Consider the following 12,522-nt stretch of genomic DNA (forward strand, 5'->3'; position numbering starts at 1 on the left):
AGTTTTTACTTTGGTTTACAGTCTCAAGAAGAAGCTTCATGACAGCAGGGAAGGCATGGCATGGAGTGATCCTAACCTAGCACCGAAGCTTGAAAATGGGAGGAGAGTGAACAGAACCTCAATATAGGGGAAATCACTATAATACCCCTAAGTTTGTCCACAATAGCATACTTTGTACTTCCTCCAGCAAGGCTCTACCTCCCAAGTGATCATCTGGGAACCAAACCTACAAAGCAAATGATTTTATGGGAAAAATCTGATTCAAACCACCACATTCTGTCCCTGGTCCCCATAAAGTCATAACAACTTCAGGATATAAACATGTTCAATTCAACTTAAAAAAAAAAAAATATATATATATATATATATATATATATACATATATATATATGTATTTAAAATTATATTATTATTTTATTATATTTTACATTATATTTTATTATATTATATTTTATTATATTACATTATATATATACACATATATACATATGTAATATATTTATATATTATATATGTGTGTGTGTGTGTGTGTGTGTGTGTGGTGTGTGTATGTATGTGTGTGTGTGTGTGTATCAATCCCAAGATTGTTCAAAAGTCTAAGGTCTCATCTGAGACTCCAGATAAAATAAACTGGTAAAATTAAAACATGAGTTAAATAAACATAATTACCCTGAATATTCACACTGAAAAATAAAAGTATTGGTCATAGCAAAGCAATATTGAACTAATTCAAGCCCCAAAACAAACAGGGTACATATCAAATCCCGTATCTCCAAGTTCGACATCTGTAATGAAATCTCTGGGGTTCCAATTCTCCCCTTCTAACTATGTTGCTTACAGCCCAGAGAAAAAACAATACCATCCAAACAGTCTCCTTGGCGGCCATACCATAGTCCTAGCATTTCTGCAGTCCTGTGGCCTTCACTTTAACCCACAGTTCATTTTCATGGCTTCATTGGGCCTTCACCCAGGGACTCCACCAAGCCTGCCTCACATTGTCCAGTGGCCATCTCTAACATACAAACTGTGTTGCAAATCTGATAACCCTTTCTTTCTTCTTATACTCCTATAGCACCAGGTGAGCTACCAAGTTTGTTAATTGAAAGGGTAATAAAACCAACTTTAAAGAACAGAAAAACTCCATCAGCATTCTTCCTACCATCCTAATATGTAACATCTAGCCCAACATTGATGGAATTCTCTCAAAACAATTGCAGCTAAAGTGGGGAGCAGTTCAGCCTGAAACTTTCCATTTCTTTCTGTGCCATATCCTTCTGCGCAAACAAGTCCATTTCTTCTAAACTCAACCCTGCTCAAGTTCTTAGGTCATGGGCCAAATGTACCTAGCTTTTTACGCAACCTGCCTCTAGCCCAGTACAAAGTTTGTTATAGGCCAAACCTATAAAACAGTCCACAGTTCTTACTGCATTGAGATCTTTCAACTCTGACAAGAATGGTCTGTTTATAGCATAGCAAGGGTTCTCTTAGTCCAGGGTTTCAAATCTTTCCAAATTCCTCTCACAAATTAGTTCCAAAATGTCAAAAGCCACACTGTCAGGCTTCTAGCAGTAATTACCCCACTTCTCTGGTACCAATTTTCTTCTGCAATTACCTCCGTATTGCTGGGATAAGCACCCAACCTTTTGCAGCTGATGGGGGAAATGTTTTAATTTTGTCTTACAATCTCAAGGGAAAGCTTTGTGATGACATGTACAACCAGACACTGAACATTGCAATCAGCCACCGGAGGCTGGAGTCAGCAGAGGGCAGTAAGTCAGAAGAGCTGGCCACAACACACTTAAACCCACCCAACAACACATCTCCAACGAAGCTCCACCTCCCAAACTGACATTAACTGGGTCCCAGCATTCACACAAGAGGTTATGGGAACACCTGACCCAAACCACCAAAGAAGAGCAAGCTGCTACATTATAACCAATTCTCCTTCCTTTTCTGGTTTTGACCCAGAATGAACTAAATTCTTGGAGTGCCTTTTTTTTTTCTGAACAACATTTAAATTAATTGGTATGTTTCTGGTATCTTGTTATGCAGCCCAGTGTCTTAAAATAGTTCTGTGGAGGGTAGTTTCAAGAAGCTGAGAGGCAAGTAAAGAGATGGGGAGAAACAGATGTTCTGCATCAAAAGCTCAGTCCTTCCCATGAAGCAAACCAGTATACATGTGCAATCAGAAAATGAGCAAGGGACTTTGTATTTCAGAGATAGATTAAGGCAAATATAAGATTCAACAGTTTTACAGAATAACATTTCAAAAACCACACATAATTTACTTTTGTTTTCTTCTTCCTGTGTTACTTCTATGCACAATTTCATTTCTTTCATGGATATCATTAGCCATTTGCCACACTGAAGTCTGAAGAAATGAGAAGCCAACATTTAGACCTTGACTAACAGGGACACAACACAACATTACCACCTAGTGTCCCAAACCTAAAGCTCTAGTTCAATGTCACTGACATTAAAATCACAGACAAAAGTCTCAGTAAGACCCCATATTAACAGATAAGAAAATTAGAACTCAATAGCTATCTATAGGGCTGTGGAGATGGTTTAGTAGTTAAGCGCTTGCCTGTGAAGCCTAAGAACCCTGGTTCAAGGCTCGACTCCCCAGGACCCACGTTAGCCAGATGCACAAGGGGGCGCATGCATCTGGAGTTTATTTGCAGTGACTGGAGGCCCTGGCGTGCCCATTCTCTCTCTCCTCTGCCTCGTTCTCTTCCTGTCTGTTGCTCTCAAGTAGATAAATAAAAATAAAAATAAAAATTCAATCGCTATCTATGTTCTTCAAGAGCTACAAGAAAACACATCCCTAGACAGACAAATCCTGCTCACTCAAACCCAGTTCAGTATGACAAATGAGCATAAGAGCTGTTATGTATCTTCTTGTTCTCTAGAAGGAAGATTCATAATGATCATTACCTTTAGTCCAATATCTACTCCCAAGTTCATATATTTGGAAGATAGATGGAATGGTATCAAATGTGCAAATCTAGAAAAAAAACTAAAACAATTATAGATACAATTAACTAGGAATCCAACTTATCCTGAAACAATACACACAGTAAGAATATTAAGTAAAACTTCTTGTTTAAGAGCGATCAAGACTCACTATACTCATGTCAAAGGAAATATATATATATATATATATATATTACCCACATTCAATATTTTGCTTACAAGTAAAAAAAAGTATGCATTATTTATCTTTTCTAATTCAAAAGGCATAGCATCATAGAATGTGACACAATGACTCTAGTGATTCTCAATATTGATTCTCTTAGCATTTCATATGCAGTTTATTCCTTCTAAATGTCACATTGTAGTCTTTCCATATATAATCTTTCCTTTTGTTTGCAGATCCCTATGTCATATACAAACCCACATCTAGAAAGCATGTATCTTTATTATAGTACTCATGGCACAGTGTCTAAGGCTGGAGAAAAGTCAGAAATTCCATCTGCGTATAGTCTTATTTACCAATCTATTAGCACATTCAGCATCACACAGATTAAATATGAATCGACCACTTGTCTGCACCAAAGGTAGGTTTGTTGGGAGGTCTTCGCTGTCCTGCCTTCTGGCTACCCCTTTGTTATCAGCATCCAGTGATCAGTACATTTGGTAGAGACAGCTAACTGTGCTAATAATTCATATGGCAGTTTTCTGCCTTATGCTGGCTGTCTGTCTAGTCTCCTGTACTTCTGATTCTTCATGCCTTCCATGACCTCCTATGACAAACTCCCTGCCAACAGAGTCCTACCTTAGCTGGAGTCCTGTCAAGGTCTCCACTGCCCTTCCTGCCACAATTCCACTCCTGCCTGAGGGGCACAAGTTTTTAATCAAAGCCTTAATGCCAAGATTCTTGAGAAGGAGCAGGAAACTTATGTGAGTCACCTGGGGAGACTTTCCTAATTATAGCACCCACCACACACATTGTAGTGTTTCCTTACAGAAAGAGTGTTTCCTGACACACAGGTATGTGGAAGAGGGAAGAAAGGAACTGAAACCCGTAGGCTCTAAGTAACAAGAGTAGTGAGGTTAATCGTTTTGATTCACATAAAAAACCTCAAAAGTTGGAAATGAAACCTTGTCTCCTAAGGATGAAACTATAATAAAATCTTAATTAATTTGGATCCCATTAATTCAAACTATGTAATAATTAGAAAAGTGGTTAGGTTAAGGTTTACCTTTCTTATAGCCTGGGGGAAAGTGGTTGAAGATTACTTTCCTATACCTGGGAAAAATGAATTTGCTAAGCAAATTAATACTTAAAGAGAGAAAAACACATACTGGGCTGAGAAAGCAAGTAATTGTGAGACCATTGAGGTAGATCACATAGATAAGAAGGTGGTACTGTAATGATCAATCACCCCTGTCCAGTCATCAGAACACAGCAACAAGCACTTTCCTAGACTCTTCTCAAAGAATATCTATCAGAGGTGATGGAATTAGTTTCCAAACTTTCCACAGTTCTGGCTGATCTTTCACGTAGGTCACATTTCTATTTCATAGAATTCTTCTACCAATAAAGTCGAAGAGCTGGAGCCCCCACACACCTCACTGGTCATTTCAGTCTTCACAGGCCATCAAGGGTTCTTCTTTCAGCAAAACAGAAAAGGGGAGTGGGAAAGGAGGCTCCACAGTGGGAAAACTACACTGGGTCTATACCAGTATTGATTGAAACACAAATACAAGGGTTTTCTAGAAAGGGTGTTAGTTTCATAGATTATGAAAAAACATTGCTTGGGGAGGTAAGTGTTGAGGAGCTCTGTGATCAAAAAATCTGGAGAAATGGAAATGCTGGTTGCAATTGCTAGGTAGAAATGGGCTTCCCAAAAGGGAGTAACCAAAAGAAAACAGGATGGCTACAGGGAGATATAAGGAAATGGATATCCACATTCCTCAAGAAATTATCCAAACAAGAACAGACATTTATCACCCCTCTTTTTTATTTTATTTTATTTTATTTTATTTTATTTTTTACTTATTTTATTTATTAATTAGTTTTTTATTCAGCAAATACAGGCAGTTTGGTACCATTATTAGGCTCATCCATGACCTGCCCCCTCCCCTTGGCCCATCCTTATTGAGGTATATGGGTCATGCATTGTAGAGTTAGCCCACAGTTATTGGTAAGATAAATGTCTCTGCATATCATGACCCAACATGTGGCTCTGACATGCTTTCTGCCCCTTCTTCCGCAAAATTTCCCTGAGCCATGTCGGGTTCATTTTTGGTCTGCTTCACTGATGAGGTGTTGGGGGTTTCTGGGGCTCTGGCTCTCTGATTTGGTAGGAGTTGATTTTTCTCTGTGTTGATCTCCTTCACCCTTGTGCTAGTATCCGGTTCATCAGGAAAGTAGCATCTTTGCTTGTTTCGCCAATTTTTCTTAGTTTCAGCCAGGGCCCTTTTGAGATATGATGGGGTGGCTCTCTCCTTAGGATCTGCATCTATCTGAAAAAGAGAAGCAGATTCTCCAACAGAGAGTAAGTTAGCACCAGGACAAATGAAATAACCCTTGCTTTTTTTAACAGAGAATTTAATAGGTGTGGGCCCTCCTGTAGCCAATGATTGATGGTAGCTTGGTAATGGAGAGTGGGCTTATGTTTGGATATGGTTCTGACTTGTTTCCCAGCTCCAGCTATGGGTCCCGTACCACTGAGGGGATCAGTTAGCCAAATCAAGAGCAGTTGGTTCTCCACCATGGCTGTGTGCCACTATTGTACTTGTGTGGGCATCACAACAGGTTATTTGCTGTTAAGTAGGTTAGACCATGAGTTGCTTGGACAGATATTAGTAGTTTTCCCCAGTTGCCCATGTAGCACCTTCTGGCACAAGACACACTGACTGTCTGGTGACTGACTCTCTTCCAACTTCCAACCATGCCATTCCATTTTACATGTCAACCACAAAAGGTGTCTTCAGAAGTAGGATCTCACCACTAACATTTGGTGGGTCATCAAGTACTCTGACAGAAATCTGTCATTCTTTTAGGAAACCTTGTAGGTCTCTCTGATCAAAAGCTCATTGTGGATGATAGCCATATGCTGGTACTGGGAGTTACAGGTCAGTGCCCACTAAGAAAAGAAGGAAAAAGATAACTAATATACAAGACTTAGAGAGAAAAGAGAGAGAGAGAGGGAACAGGAGAGGTGGGGAAGGAAGATGTAGAAGATAAAGGTTAGTCTTCATCATACCTTCTCCAGTGTCTTGTAGTTCAGGTGTTCCCTGTAAGGGCCTGGTGAAGGTTCAGCCATTTGGTCTGCCTTTTAGGAAGTAGAATTTTTATTGCCCAATTGAGGTTTGGGTCTAGATTTGTGTTTCCCACCCCTCCATTGCCCTCCCATCCCTCCCCACCCATCCTATTGTCTAGTATACGAGAGATGCTTGCTGGGTATGTAAGGCTTCTTGGGTAGTTTCAGGTTAGGTGCTGTAGATGAGTGAGAATATGTGGCATTTTTTTTTTTCTTTCTGTGGTTGGGTAAGTTCACTGAGAATGATCTGTTCCAGGTTCAACCATTTTTCCTCAAATTTCATTGTGTATCCCACAATTCCCTCATGTTCTGTTCACAGGAACTTTTGAACTTACTGAAAATTTTGAACTCTCGAACTGGTTCTTCCATCTTGCCTTCCAGATCAGAGTTTCTATCCTCCACTTGGCTGACTCTATTCTGGAGAACTTCTAGAGAGTTTTTCAATTAAGTTAAGTTAAGTTCAATTAAGAACTTCTAGAGAGTTGTTCAATTAAGTTTTCATTTTCTACTACTTTCCTATGTATAATTTCCATCCCTTTGTCAAGCTCCCTTCTCACAATATTTTCTGATTTTCTTGATGATTTTCGGAATTCATCCTTGCAATTCTTTATGTCTTCATTTAACATGGCCAGCTGATTTTTAAGGTCTTCTTTTTTTCACTTTCCCCCAAATCTTTTAACTCTCTTTGAACTCTTTCCAATTTCTTATCTATTAGTTCTAGTTTTGTGATGGCAACATCCAAACGATTATTGGTACTTTGTTGCTTTTCTGCAAGTTCTACTAGTAAGTTCGTCAGGGTTGCATTGCTCATAGCTTCAATTTGATGTTCTGATCCTAATGACTCTTCTGTGTTTTGGCTAGATATATTTATTGTAGGACTGGGTGATATAACTGGATTTCCTTGCATTTAATTTTTCATGTAATTTCTTTTGCGCTGTGCTCTACCCATGACAGTGTATGGGCACATAGGTGGGTGGATCAGCCTGGGCTCAAGCACAATGGTAATCTGAGGCAGCCTGGGGCAGTTGCCAAGCATCCTGGGCTTTGGCTGTCACTTGCCAAAGCCACCTGATCTACTGCCTGGCAGGGGTGCCAAAGCTGCCTGCATTCAAGCTAGGAGGGACACTGAGGCACCATGCACTGAAGCAGCCCAAACTCTGGCTGGGAACACTGGTACCTGGAAACAGTATTCACTCCTCTGTCACATGGCAATGGCGGCTGGCCAGTGCGGCAGATAGGTAGGGGATGGCCCCTGAGCTGGTGCAAGCGAGGGACACAGTCTGAGCTTGTGTGGCAGTTGCAATGGGACTGGGCTCGCTGAACATGGAGGCAGGAGCAGTAAGTGAGTGAGTGGGCAAAGTGGTCTAAGCTTCCACAGGCAGGGATCGATCTGTGTGAGGCAGCATCATGGATATGGTGGCCACCTGTGGGTAGGAGTGGGCTACCCGCTCCTGAGGGAATCAGAGATTCCCTGTTATTGCCAGGACTCGCTGAATGTGCGGTGGCTGGAGCAGTAAGTGGGCGAGTGGGTTGAGCAGTCTAATCTTCCTGCACGCAGGGATCTATAGGTGTTTGGCAGGGGGGTGGGGGGTGGGGTGTGGGCTACCTGCCTGTGAGGGAATCAGTGATTCCCTGCCCTCACCCCCAGTGCCCTTCCACTGACAATCTATTGGGGATTGCTCTCCCTAAAAGACCCAGTGAACCCTTAATGTCTTGCCTTTCTTTCCCCAGGATTTGCAGCGCAGCTAGGCGGTAGCCATCTTGGCTGGAAGTCACTTATCACCCCTCCTTATCTCTCATAGGTCATTCCTGGTCTCTCCATATGGCTAACATAAAGAACAGAGATTTACTGCCCTAACAAGAAAATTCCTTCCCTTTCTCACCTTCTCCCAATTGAAAAGCCTATAATGCCCACTATCTGCAACCCCAAACTGACTGCCCCCCACTTGAATGGCAGCCATGGCAGCTCATGTTTTTCCTGAATAAAACTTCCAGCTTTGCCTCAGAGTGGTCACTGTGGTCCCTGGTCACTCCTGAACCTTACAGCAGTGAAGGTCAGCAGGTGTTCTTCTGTTCCACGGCTTCTGGAGACTTTTCTAAGCAAATGGATGGTGGCTCTTTACTAGCAGGTGCTTCAGTATTTCTAAAGTTCACAAAAGTCACTCCCTTCTTTCCTCACTGTCTATCCTGAAAACACAATCCACAATTCTACACAGTTCTCTTCTGGAATCACTAAGCCAGTTTTGCAACGATTAATGACTAACCTCAAATTTCTACTGGTTAAATATTTTCAGTTACTATTTCTGTCCCTAATTATTTCTACAGAGGAAACAGAAATAAGAACAATAAGTTATAGCCATATCATTCTATTTATCGTAGTCTGTTTGAATTTCTTTCAATTGTTGGTTCTACCCTGAAGCTTTAGGAACTGAAGTTCCTATGGTTTGATTTAAAATATTTTAATTAAGTAAAGCCTTCTGCCCCAAGGCTTTCTAAAGCAATTTTCAAAACCTCAGAAACAAACAAACATTTCATCAAAATGTTCCCATTGACAAACCATAGCCATTTCCAGGGAGCCATTTCTGGCTTTATTTTACTATGCATAGAGGAATTTTATTTCAAATGACAACAATAAATCACAAAGTGAAACAATGCAGTAACAAAAACTCATGTGCCCTCAGCATGTTGAGAAAGGCAGAGCTCACTGAAAAATGCCTTTGGCTTTTGGAGAACTTTTGTGATGCATTTACTGTGCCTGTATCTACTTTAGGACTAGAGTTATATTGATGTCCAATCCCCTCCCCCAATAAGATTAGATTTTTGTTTTTTTGAGTAGACACACCCATTTCCTTGTGATTTGGGCTGGGCTCCAGTATAGTCTGAGAAGATACTATAGACATGTTTGTCAGTGTGATTCCAGGACCATCAGTCTCAGTCTCATGGGGAAACTCAAAACTGCATATTCTTAGGTTTCCATCCAGATATCCTGAAAGAGATATCCTGGGGAAGGAACATCACCAGTTGTCTGCTCTCAGAAGTCCCCAAGCAGTTTTGTGCTCAGGAATGACTAGGAGCCACAGAGTTAGAACATAAACTGAAGTCAAAAAGACCTGTCTTTAAGAAGTGCATTTTCAGGCTGGAGAGATGGCCTAGCAGTTATGGCACTTGCCAGCAAAGCTTAAGGACCTAGGTTCGGTTTCCCAGTACCCATGTAAAACCACATGCATAACATGGTGTATGTATCTGGAGCTTGTTTGCAGTGCCTAGAGGCCCTGGCATGCCCATTCTCTCTCCCTTCCTTCTTTTCTTTCTGTATCTCTCTGCTTGTAAATAAATAAATAAAATATTTTTTAGAAAGAACTGTATTTTCTTTTTTTTTTTTTTCAGGGAAACTGACATTTGGTTTTATTGTGCTAAGGACATTACAGATGGTGGATCTTGTCAACACCTGTAGGGCACATGTGCCACACCTGCTGAGGCTGCTCCCACTCCCTACACTCAAATCCTGGGTAGCAGCCATAATGCCCCCACCTCAAGATTCCAAGGAGACTAGTGGTGGTGAAAGCAAAAGGAATGCAGCAATTCAGGGTCTCATTGTCCAAAGCCAGTCTGCCACCTGCCACCCCTGCCCCCCCCCACAATGGCTCACACCTTAGGCCCTCTGTGCACCTCCATGGAGCTGGAGGCCACAAGACAGCATTTACCCACATCTGTGCACATCCTTCATGCCCTATTGCCTGCCCCCAAACAAGAGATTTCTTCTTCACAAAGTCAATGTTGTCGTCTACATCTTTTTTGACTGGTTGACTTTTGTAAGATAAAAGTACACTTTAATAAAAAAAATCAAGAAAAATTCAACATGGAAGGCTCAGATATTCTTGGGGTACTGGGAAGGGAAATGACTCACTTCTTCTTCCCACTTTTCCTGTAGTTGCTGTGGGGGTGGGGTGATATGTTGTTCAGATCTGATGGGAGGATAGCAAACTTTCCTGTTTGAGTTTCTCTCTTCTGGGGCTATCTGGCTGCCAGGTGGTCTGTATTTGTGTGCCTCTTGCCTACCTTTGGCACCCTTTCCAGAATCCCCTGTGGAATGCTGAGATGGTGCTGTGCAGGGGGCAATAGGGCAGTCAGCTGGCAGAGACGAATGGTGGTGGCAAGGATGAGATGGAGCACACAGGGGTGGACCAGCCAGAGGGAAGTGGAGAAGAGGGAAAAGAGAGAAGAAGGGAAGGAAGCCAAGAGGGAAGAAAGCCAAAGAAGATTGGGTGGCGTAAGAGGGCCGGAGTAGGGAGTTGGAGGGTTGTATCCAGTCCCTGGGTCTCCATCAACTCCTGTCACGAGGTGGATCTCTGTGCACTTTGTTTTTCTTCATACTGTCTAGGTATTCCTGTTGGGATACTGCCAGCACTGATGCTAGGATCTCGTCATCATCCCAGTCATTCAGACCAAAGGCAGAGGGGGACATCTGCTGAATGAGGGCCCCACACTCCAGAGCAGGGTAGAGGGACACGAGGGGAGAGGTGGCCTGATCAGCCCCTGCCGAGAACTGACTGCTTGTACCTGGTGCACAGGCTGAAGGTGGTTTCGCAAGAGCTAAGACAGTGCCTGGGGAAGGGGGCTTGATGCCTAGCTCAGCATGCAGTTCAGGGTGCTCAGGTGATGAGGCTGAACTTCACTGCCGTGGGGACCGGCTAGTCCATTCTTCCAGGCCACTGGAGGCTGCTGCCCTGGCTGAACTACATGTGGCACTGGCTTTCTGGGGCTGGCCGGGTCCTCCGACCTGGCGGGCCTGTTTCTCCTGATCCCTCAGCCACTGCAGGTAAGATTTCCTAGCCACTTGCTCCTCTATGGCTTCATTTGTGGCCTCCCAGCCTGTGGCTCGTTTCTTGTCTTCTAACATTTACTGTTCAATCCATGATTCCTCTGATGTCTTTATTGCATTTTTCATTAGGGATTGTTCCGCAAACCCTGGTTTAAATGATGGCAGACCCAGCCCCACACCAATTGTAGCCTTGTTAGGATTCACCACTGAATTATAGTGGATATTCCGATGGTAGCTAACACGTATGGGTTCATGTTCATTTTGATGGATCCCATGGAATGTGTTGATAGGTTCTGTGCTATACTGATACACCTTCACAGGACGGTTGTACATCTCTGCCATGGCCTACATCTCAATGTGGTTGCCATGGCAGTTGTTTTTCCGCTTTCGGTTGATATAGGTGGTAAAGTCTTCTGTGACATAATTGGAAAAGTAGTCAGCATTCTTCATCAGTAGTCCATGCAATGCTTCTGCTCAACCTCATGCATATCCTGGTCTCCATATACTTGGTCAGCTACAGCCCGGAATAGACAAGCACCGTCCTCCTTCATCTACTTGATGATGAAGCCTTTCTTGTCCCCTAGGGCCTTTTCCAACCAATGCTCCTGCTGTTCTACAGTTGCAGGGTCCATGGCCTCGATTCGCGCTGCAGCTGCTTCATATTCATCCTCACTGTTATAGCCAGTGCTGACCTCTTCACGTTCCGGACTGCCCCCGCCAACTGCGCCAATGCCAGGGGCTTGATGCCACCATTTGCTGTGCCACGGCCCTGAGCAGCAACCGACCACACCCACAGCACCCCCTATGCCCACCCCTGCCGCACCCACCCCGCAGCTGCCACACCAAGAGCATCACCAGGACCGCCGCCGGGACCACCTGGGCCCCCACAAGGAGGTGGAGAAGCCTGCTGTGGCCGAGGGCCTGCGACTGCACCAGGTGGCACTGCTAGTGCCCAGCGGTGAAGAGCACCCCGTGGTCCTGGGAGCAGGCCCTGAGGTGGTGGTGAAGTCCGGGGACGGGCCCCCACAATGCCGGAGTCACGGTAGCGGTCACCTCCACCCACACCCGTGCCGCCACCACCCACGCCCACGCCCCCACCACGCCGTGGCGCTGGGGGCAGTGGCCTGGGTGGCGGCAGTGGTTAGTGGGGTCGGCGTAGGGAGGTGGTGGCTTCTTTTTGGGGAGAATAGTCATGGCAGCCAAGAACTGAATTTTCTTAATCCTTTGTTTCCTCATCTGAAAATGATTTTTAAAAACAATATTACCTGCCTCAAGGTGTTGCTTTCCTGGACAAAATTGAGGTAGTTTCTGTAAAACCCATCCTACAGGACCATTCTTGAATGGCCAGCCTAGGAAACCTTTGGTATATTGTGGAGAGCCCCTCGGGCCAAGCCCTAAAGATGGCACCTGACAGAAGTTCTATGCTTG

General features: G+C 43.5%; 1 pseudogene; it reads right to left on the reverse strand.

The window, feature by feature from the left end:
• Positions 1 to 10,581: 10,581 nt before the first annotated feature.
• Positions 10,582 to 12,288, reverse strand: LOC101616749 (annotated as a pseudogene).
• Between the last annotated feature and the right edge of the window lie 234 nt (positions 12,289 to 12,522).

This window comes from Jaculus jaculus, chromosome 7 (assembly GCF_020740685.1).
Source record: "Jaculus jaculus isolate mJacJac1 chromosome 7, mJacJac1.mat.Y.cur, whole genome shotgun sequence".
Classification (NCBI taxonomy): Eukaryota; Metazoa; Chordata; class Mammalia; order Rodentia; family Dipodidae; genus Jaculus; species Jaculus jaculus.